This window comes from Lactuca saligna, chromosome 8 (assembly GCF_052625555.1).
Source record: "Lactuca saligna cultivar CGN05327 chromosome 8, ASM5262555v1, whole genome shotgun sequence".
Lineage (NCBI taxonomy): Eukaryota > Viridiplantae > Streptophyta > Magnoliopsida > Asterales > Asteraceae > Lactuca > Lactuca saligna.
In genome coordinates this window covers 181,428,429-181,438,747 of record NC_136424.1, presented here as the reverse complement: position 1 = coordinate 181,438,747, position 10,319 = coordinate 181,428,429, and the positions used below count along the sequence as shown (strand labels likewise).

At 39.9% G+C, this 10,319-nt stretch overlaps 1 non-coding gene across 1 annotated transcript; it reads right to left on the bottom strand.

The window, feature by feature from the left end:
- Positions 1 to 1,037: 1,037 nt before the first annotated feature.
- Positions 1,038 to 1,144, bottom strand: LOC145013622 (small nucleolar RNA R71). Its single transcript, XR_013665170.1, has one exon. It is a non-coding gene; the product is annotated as a small nucleolar RNA R71 (small nucleolar RNA).
- Positions 1,145 to 10,319: the final 9,175 nt, after the last annotated feature.

Sequence of the window (10,319 nt, the reverse complement as noted above, 5' to 3'; positions counted from 1 at the left end):
ATTTATAACTAAAAAGTAGGATTAAAACCAATGCATTAAACATACATCAAGTTTTTGGCGTCGTTGCCGGGGAACGGTTCAAAAAAAAATTAATCTAATTCCTAATTTTTTCGATCCTTTGTGTGAGTTTTTTGGCACAAAGTTAATTTATTGCACTTTAATAGTTAGGAGTGAGGTTTTAGCATCTATTTTAGTTTTAGCTTAGGTTTTTTTTTTTTTTTTTTTTTTTTAATTTTGAGCTATTTGCCGAGTGCATTCGCACCTACTCGGCGAGTAGCCTGCTAATTTACATTTATTTTTCTATTTTTTCAGTTGCATTTTTTTGTTCTTTTTACATATTTATCTTGTTTTATTTCAGGACTTTCATGACCAGAGGATCGAACACTCCGCTGGTACCCCCGTTTGAAGATCCGGAATCCGCATTGAGAAAGAACATATGAAAGGACGTGGAGAGCTCAAATACACCAAAGAAGTCCCCTTTGTCCAACTTAAAGATTGTTTTTGGGAAGAAAAAGAGTAGCAAAGTAGGTGCATCCAGCGCATCTTTAGCAAGCGAAGACCCTATCAAGGAAGACACCGAGTACGACACCGAGGAGGAAGAAGAACCTACATACGGGCACAAATCCGATTCCGTCGACGAGTTAGCTCTTACCATGGCTAACATTGATGAAATTCCCATGGGAGAGTGGAAGAAGAGGATCTGCGATGACACCGGCCCGGGACTTGTGCAACCCGCAATTCCCGCTACTACTATGTTCGAGCTAAAGGGCCACATACTCGCTCATATAAAGGAAATTCCTTTCTATGGAAAAGACCACGAAGATGTCTAAAAGTATTTGGATGAAGTCAATGATGTAGCTGATTACTTTAATGTTCCAAATGTGCCTCACGAGACTCAGCTACTTCGCATGCTCCCAGTGACATTCAAAGGTGCTGCAAAAGACTGGCTCAAGTCACTTCGCTCCGGGTCAGTCACCATATGGGCCAAGATGAAAGAAGAATTTATTGATCACTTTTGCTTACCTTCCAAAATAGCCAAGTTGAAGAAGGCCATTGATAACTTTGAACAACAAGTTGGAGAGTTGCTATATGAAGCTTGGGAGAGGTACAAGATCCTGCTAAGAAATTGCCCGCACCATGACCTTAATAGCCAACAAGAAGTCTCCATCTTTTATGATGGAGTCAATGTCACAACCAGGAAGTTACTTGACTCGCAAGGCCCACTCACAAAGAAGCCACCCCCGATGATCAAGGAATTGATTGAAGAATTCTCTAAGCATTCTAGAGAATACCATAATCCAAGAAATGATGTTACTAGGGGAGCCGCATATGCAGCTACTGAAGACTTGTCCGTGGTCATGGCTATGCTAAAAACCATGGATAGGAGGATGGATAAAATGGATCAAACGATCCATGCTATTCGGGTGGTTGTGAAAATTGTAATGGACCTCATCTTACTAGAGACTGCGACTTGGATGAAAATGGCAACAAAAAGGTGCAAGTGTTACTCGAGTGGGGACCATTATGATGAAGACTGGCACAAACCAAAGAAGGAGTGGCTCCTATATGACGAGTACAAAAAGGCTAAGGAGGAGAAGTACAAGCAAAAGGGAAGGGTTTTTTTTACCAAAAGTAGGAACCGGCACAAGAAAGGAAACCAAGTTTGGAAGAGATGCTCACAAAATTTGTAGTAGCTTCAGAAAAGAGACACAATGATCATGATGCTGCAATTCAAGAAACAAAAACCATACTTAGAAATCAGCAAGCATCTATCCATAACATTGAAACGCAGCTTGGGCAACTTGCCCAACAAATCAACCAAAGAGCACCCGGCGAACTCCCTAGTAAAACCGAAAACAACCCACGAAGCGCACACATAAACATTGTCACAACAAGAAGTGGTAAGATAATCACTCCTTTAGCACCCATTCAGCAAGAAGCACCCAAAGAACTGCACCAGGAGGATGCAGAAAAACGGGACCAAGAAAAAATTCTGCATGCACAGCTTTTACTCGGCGAGTCCAGAAGATGGACTCGACGAGTCCATCGCAAAATTCACAGGAAAAAGTTTCTGAAAAACAATTTTAGCCTCCAATGCCTTACCCTGCCAGAGTTAAGAAGGAAAAGCAAGATGAGGAGTACCCAGAAGTTCTCGGATCACATCAAAGCTTTGCAAATCAACATACCCTTCATCGAGGCAGTCGCTCAAATGCCAAAATATGCAAAGTTCTTCAAAGAGCTTCTCACAAATAGAAGGAAGATGGAGGAAGTTAAAGAAGTGGTTTTGAATGAAAACTTCTTGGCTGCCATGTTAAACAAATTGACAAAGAAGAAAGGTGACCCAGGAAGCTTGACTCTGCCTTGCCAATTTGGCAACTTAGACACCATCCATGCATTGGCTGATTCGGGAGAAAGTGTGAACCTCATGCCCTACTCATTCTTTAAGAAATTGGATCTTCCGGAACCAAGGCCATTTCGCATGGCAATCCACTTGGAAAACAAGACTGTCACATTTCCAAGAGGAATATGTGAAGACTTGTTGGTTAAGGTGGAGAAGTTTGTATTTCCTGCAGATTTCATAATTCTAGACATGGAAACGGATCCTGAAGTCCCGATCATCCTTGGAAGACCCTTCCTCAACATGATAAGTGCTATAGTGTACATGAGAGACTCGAAGCTTACGTTACGGGTAGGAGAAGACTCAGTCACCTTTAGGGTTAATCAAGCTATGAAGCATGCGAGGAAAAGTGATGACATGGCGTTCTTAATAGATATGTTTGATGAGTTGCTGGAAGAATGCGATAATGAAGATTCCAACAAATCCACTGTCTTTGCTGAAGAATTCGATGTTGAGAAAGACCTAACGGAGATCGAGAGGCTGCTGGAAGAAGCGAAATATGAAGAAATAATAAAGCAATCTGATGCAGCTACTCGGCGAGTAGGGCCGATCTACTCGTCGAGTTCAATGGCAGAAAGGAAAGAAATCATCAATTCAGCATCACACTCGCCGAGTAGCCTTCCTGTACTCGGTAATTCCGACATGCAGAACCCAAAAACCTAGCTAAAAACGTTACCGGATCACTTAGAATATGCTTTCCTTGAAGATGGCCAACAAAAGCCAGTTATAATAGCCTCTTACCTGTCTGATTCTGAAAAAGAAGCGCTAGTTCGATTATTAAAGAAGAGGAAAATGGCCATGGCATGGAGCATTACCGACATCAAGGGAATAAGTCCCTCCTATTGTTCACACATGATTAACCTGGAAGAAGGAGCCAAGTCAGTTGTACAACACCAAAGAAGAGTAAACCCGAACATGCAAGAAGTGGTCAAGAAGGAAGTAGTCAAGCTCTTAGATGCGGGGATCATTTACTCTATTTCCAACAGTCTGTGGGTTAGTTCGGTCCAAGTGGTGCCCAAGAAAGGAGGAATGATGGTCATAACCAACGAGAAGAATGAGCTTATTCTGACACGAACGGCAACCGGTTGGAGAGGGTGCATCGATTATTGAAAGTTAAACGATACCACTCGTAAAGACCATTTTCCTTTACCTTTTATTGACCAAATGTTAGAACGATTATCGAACCATAGTTTTTATTGTTTCTTGGACGGCTTTTCGGGTTATTTACAAATACCTATAGACCCCATGGACCAAGAAAAGACCACTTTCACTTGCCCTAGTGGGACTTTTGCTTACCGACGCATGCCCTTTGGGTTATGCAATGCACCCGTGACATTTCAACGGTGCATGACAGCCATATTCCACGACATGGTGGAAAAATTCATGGAAGTGTTTATGGATGATTTTTCTGTTTTTGGATCTTCTTTCCATGACCGTCTCACTAACCTTGATTTGATGCTTGCTAGGTGTGAAAATACTGACTTAGTTCTAAATTGGGAGAAATGTCACTTTATGGTCAAGGAGGGTATAGTTTTAGGCCACACGGTTTCTAAATTCGGAATTGAAGTGGATCGGGAAAAGATTGACACCATTGCCAAATTACCTCCACCAACTAATGTAAAGGGCATTAGAAGTTTCCTTTGACACGCAGGTTTTTACCGGCGTTTCATAAAAGATTTTTCTAAAATAACTAGAACTCTAACACAATTGCTTTTGAAAGATGCACCTTTCCATTTTACTAAAGAATGTTTAGAGGCTTTTTAACTCTTGAAAGAGAAATTGATTAATTCCCCAATCATTATTGCCACAAATTGGGAGCTGCCATTTGAAATCATGTGTGGTGCTAGTGATTTTGCATTAGGGGCTGTCCTTGGTCAAAGGGTTGATAAGAAATTTCGACCCATATATTATGCAAGCAAAACTATAAATCCGGCCCAAGAGAATTACACCACCACTGGAAAAGAATTATTAGTTGTGGTGTATGCCTTTGACAAATTCTGCCCTTATTTAGTTTTATTTAAAACAATTATTTTTACTGACCATTCTGCTATCAAGTATTTGTTTGCCAAGCAAGACGCCAAGCCGAGACTGATCCGATGGGTTTTACTTCTTCATGAATTTGACATTGAAATACGCGACAAGAAGGGAATGGAGAATGTAGCAGACGACCACTTATCGAGGCTTGAAAACCCGTAAGTGCAAGAAGATAGGCTTGGTGATGACTTCCCGGACGAATACGTTATTGTGACTACCGAAGAAGAGCCATGGTTCACAGACATAGCTAATTATTTAGCTAGAAAATACATCCCAAAAAAATCTTACCCACTAACAAAAGAAGAAATTCTTTTCAGAAATAAAATATTACTTTTGGGATGAGCCTTATCTTTTCCGAAGTTGCGTGGATGGAATAATAAGACGATACGTATGCAGGAATGAAAGCCGACACATCTTGGAGCATTGTCATAGCGGACCCACTGGTGAACATCATGGAGCACACTACACTGCAAAGAAGGTCTTTGATATTGGGTTCTATTGGCCCACAATTTTCAAGGATGTAGCCCAATTTTTTAAAGAATGTGATGCATGTCAAAGAGCGGGAAACATTTCATCTCGACATGAAATGCCACAACAAAGTATTCAAGTGTGTGAGGTGTTTGATGTTTGGGAGATAGATTTCATGGGACCATTTCCCATGTCAAAAGGAAACAAATACATATTAGTAGCGGTGGATTACGTATCTAAATGGGCGAAGGCACAAGCATTACCCACTAATGATGTTCGGGTGGTGCTGCAATTTTTAAAGAAACTATTCTCACGATTTGGAGTCCCAAAAGCCCTTATAAGTGACCAAGGCACTCATTTTGCCAATGATCAGCTAGAGAAGGTGTTAAGGAAATATGGGGTAACCCATAAATTCTCTACATCTTATCATCCACAAACAAGTGGGCAAACCGAAGTGAATAATAGAGCCTTGAAGAGAATCTTGGAAAGATCGTTGGGGGGCAACCAGAAAGAGTGTTCAGACAAGCTAGATGATGCACTTTGGGCCTTTCGAACAACTTTCAAAACACCTATTGGTACTACACCATATAGGCTAGTTTACGGGAAGCAATGTCATTTACCGGTGGAGATCGAGCATAAAGCTTTTTGGGCTTTAAAAATGTATAAATTCAATAATGCGGAGGTAAAGAACAACCGGTTGATGCAAATGAATGCTCTTGAAGAATTTAGACATGATGCTTACACTAGTTCTTTAATCTATAAGGAGAAAACCAAAAGTTGGCATGATAAGAGGATCAAGAGTAATAAAGAGTTTCATGAAGGGCAAAAGGTGTTGCTTTTTAACTCAAGACTAAAACTTTTTCTGGGCAAGCTCAAATCAAGATGGGATGGTCCTTTTCTAGTCAAGAAAGTGTTTCCCCATGGTGCTATAGAGTTAATATCAAAAGATGGTACCCCTTTCAAGGTAAATGGACATAGAGTGAAAAAGTATGAAGAAGGAGTTCTAAGGAATGAAGACATAGAAGAAGGGTTGTTGTTGGAGGGTATGATAAAAATGTAGCATGGGAGGAGTCCAGCTAATGACTCTGTCAAAAGAAGCACTTCCGGGAGGCAACCCGCATATAGAGTTTTCATTTCTTTTCCCTTTATTTTCTTTTTAATTTCTTAGGTATTGTTTTATTTTCATTCTTCCTCTGAAAATATATTTTCAATGATTGCTTGAGGGAAAGAAATGCATAAAGTGTGGGGTGGTGTGTTAAAAATAAAAAATTAAAGTTTTTTTTTTCAATCTGCAAGGCTTACTCGCCGAGTTCATACGTGTACTCGGCGAGTACATCTTAAAAAACCCTTAAACTCACGAATACATGGTCCTACTCAGCGAGTAGGACTTTTCTACTCGACGAGTAGCAAACTTACACAGGTGGTTTATAATCTATAAAGAAAGGGTTTTTACCATTTTAAACACTACCCACAACTCGCCGTGCGCAACAACTCTCAAGCCATTTTCTCCTCTCTTTGATTGAATCCACATCCTTGAAGCAAAAAGGTACGATTTTTAGCCTCAATACTTGTAAAGGTTAAAGCTTTATCAAAATGTATCCATTATTTCACCCAAAAATCAGATTTGGGGTTCCTTCCAATTTTTGGGTTTTTAAATTCGTATGAATTCAGAGGTTTTAGGCACAATTTCTTTTGGATTTGTGTTTTATAGGCTTAGTACAGCAAACCCTAGTAAAAGATTTGATATTTTTATGGACCTACAATGGCCTGAAGGTATTCTGTCCCGCAGTTCTTCCTACTCGCCGAGTAGTTCTTGAACTCAGCAAGTAGGTGCTTTGACTGGCCTGCTTTCTTAAAGTTTAATTGTTGGGTGTTGTTTGTTTGTGCTTTCTTGTTGTTATTTTGCAGGAATCATGTCCAGAAGAGGCCAAACTTCATGTGGAGGAAGCCAAGGAGACATCCCGTGCCTTTCTTTCCGCCTAATCACCTCTAAATCTTCACAAGCACGCACTAAAAATAGACTGGAGGCGTTGAAGCAGAAGGAGATCCACCTTTCTAATGCCATAAACTGGGAATGGTTGGGAACAGTCGGGTAGGAGGAGGAGTTAACACCATACTTGATAAAGGCGTGTGATGTGGGAGATTCCATTATTATTTGTGATGGATGGCTGCAACTATTCTAAATTCAAGAACCGGTCTACGCGGAATTGTGTTGGGAATTTTTTACTACCATTTCAATCTGAGGTGGTAGTGAGTATTACAATCCCAACACTATTTCTTTTTCACTCGATGGGGAGCTGCGACAATGCGGCATAGCTGAGCTTTCATGGAGAATTGGTATTTATGACCAAAGTACCATGCTGAATGAAGACTTTGAGAGCTTTTTGGAGCAATGCCACAAAGACCTTCTAGAAGAGGTTGTTGCTTCCACTTGGTGGAATACTATTGCCAACTGAGTGTATATTCCATCTTCCGAGCAGGAGGGCCATATCCGCTCACCGGTTCACCGTCTCATTCACCGCTTTATTGTCAGCCCGATCAACATGCGGAAAGACGATGACAAAGTCTCGACACTTGACATCTTCTATCTTTGGAGCATTATCACTCCCGATGTTTTCTGCAACCTTCCTTACTGCCTGGCTAAATATCTCGTGGACGGGGCAATAAAAGATAAAGTGACCTCCAAAATCAATAGAGGGATGTTCGTTACTCAACTCGCGAAATCATTCAGGATTTTGGATTTACAGGAAGCAAGGGCATCGGCCGTCATTTTTCCCCCTCCGTTCAACACTACTTTATACAGGAGGGCGCGAATTGTGGAGAAATTTGGAGATTCATATGCTATTCCACATGAGGACGAGGCGGTGATTCCCGAGGAGTTGGGGAGGCAGGTGAGACAAAGAAGCAAAAGAATCCGAGAAGACCCACCAATTATTCCGGTGGAAGACGAAAATGATGGGTGGAATCAAGTTGAGTACCATCGATACTTGGACGATATTGGGAGAGGTGTAAATTACAACAACCAATCATTTAAATACCTTTTCCAACAAATGAATATTGCACTGAGACCCGGACCCGGTTACCCTTATATTATGAGTTGGGAGGAGAGGATGCATAGGAACCATGGAGAAGGAGGAAGTGGAGCTGGGGGAGCCAATATGGACGAGGAGGATTGAGACTTGCTTGTTTGATTTTTATTTGTTTTTATGGTGTTTGTTTTAAGATATTGTTGAGTTTGGATGAATGTTTTTGTTAGATTTTCGTTTTGGTTGCTTTCACTCGTGGTTGCATTTTTTCAGGGTTGAAGGTTAGGATGCATTTAGAGTCTTAAAGGGTCAAGATACGAGTGAGGATGTTTTGAAAGAGAGTGCGATGTTTTCTAATTAAAGGCCGAGTCCGTTAGATTCAGGAATGATCGAGTGTGTTTTTATTGAGACATTTGGAAGAAAAGTCACTGGATTGTCCATATATAGCACCTTAGTCAAAGAATTAAACAAACATGAAGTTTTTCTCAAACCAACATCTACTAGCCAAGTGCACATAAAGTACCCAACGAGTACATGGGTAAATACGCGATAATATTACAAGTTGGTAGCAAACTCGCCGAGTACACGATACACTCGTCGAGTTTAATTACATTTTCAGACCCCCAGAGTTATTTTGGGCATATTTATGGCAGTGTTGTTCATCCTTTTCGTGAAGATTCAGTTCTGAAGGTTTCTAGAAGCTTAGTTTTATATAATCGAGTCGTTTGCAAGTCTACCACACGTGACATGACACCCAAGACATGGATGAGCTGTTCCCATGTTTAAAGTCATTCAAGAATGGAGTTTTAATTGAAGAAAACCACCTTCACACCTGCTATCCCAAGGGAATTTGTTCCAATTTCCTTTATTTTATTTTTCATGCGTAACATGCAATGGGGACATTGCATGAATTAAGTGTGGGGTGGGGAGTTGGTCACATATTAGTAAATTTAGAATTCTACTATCCTAATTTAGGTCAATTTTAAAAAAATTTCAACTCTTGCATATGGAAAATATTACTTAGGAATGAATTTAGAAAATTTTGGTAAAAAGTAATTAGGATTCCATGTTAGAATTAAGTTGATGATTGCATGAAAACCCAAATGTTTAGTTGAGCCTATATACGTTCTAGTGCATTTATGGCTTCCTTATTCCAGTGAAATCATGGGACAAAAACACAACCTCGCTTAGTTTGAAGGATGCAATATGTTTAGCATCGTGTACCAGAAATGTATCTAGGAAAATTATTATCTTTAGCCAATAAAGGTTCAAGTTGAGCGCCCCTGCTTAAGCATGTAGGGTTTTGAGTGAAGAAAAAAGTGAGTACATGTAAAAAAAAAAGGAAAAAAAATAAAAGAAACGTGTGAAGAATTTTTGGAGCATCAAAGTTAAATCCGAAGAGCAAAAATTCAAAAGTTGAAGATTCCAAAAATCAATCAACAAGGTGGTGAATTCAAGGAAATTAAAGATCAAATGTCAAAGAAATGAAGGATTCAAAAAGAGCTCCATAGTGGTATCCAAAACTTGTAATTTTTTTTCTAGATTATGTATGCTTGGGTTGCTCAACCAAAATACCTTGAGGTTAAGAGGTTTTCTGGGGATGGATTCGGAGGGATGCATAAAATGAGCATTGTTTGGAAAAAAGTGGGCGAATGTTTATGAGGATTGTGAGTATTTGGAGTATGGGGGGTTATTAGGAAATTTCAGACACAAATGCATGCGTTGCGGTCTTGGCATAATGGTTGGGTTCGATTGGAGTTGTCATATGCGATTCTAATTTGCTAAAATTTAATTTTGCTTGGGGCAAGCAAAAGTAAAGTGTGGGGTATTTTCATATTTGCATAATTAGACATATGTTTAGCATATATTATTATTCATTTTTAGCTAATTATATGCATAATATGGACAAAAGGTGCTTAATAATGCTTAAATTATTTTTTCAGTCCAAGAGAAAACTTTGGAGCAAAAAGGAGCAATTAGAGACCAAAGGATGAAGAGAAAGGAAGTAGAATACATCTACTCGGCGAGTCCATGCTTATACTCGGCGAGTTCGTGAGAAGGTTCCCGAAGAAAAGTCAAAAATCCTTGCCGTACACGGATTCCATGCAGCTACTCGGCGAGTCCACGACCTACTCGCCTAGTACCCCCTGTTTTGTGATAACTATAAATAGAGCCTCTTAATCCAGATTAGAGACTTTTCTGGCTTCCTTGGAGAGAGAGCAACAACTGAAGAAACCTTTGAAGACCTGAAGAACCCTAGTCTTTGATCTTTTGAAGCTTGGAAGCAAATTAAGTCATATTTTCCACGTAATCTCGAATTGCATGATGTTTAGTTTAATTGATCTCGTTTTTAAGCTTGTTTATCTTGTAATCATGAGCTAAAACTTGGATAG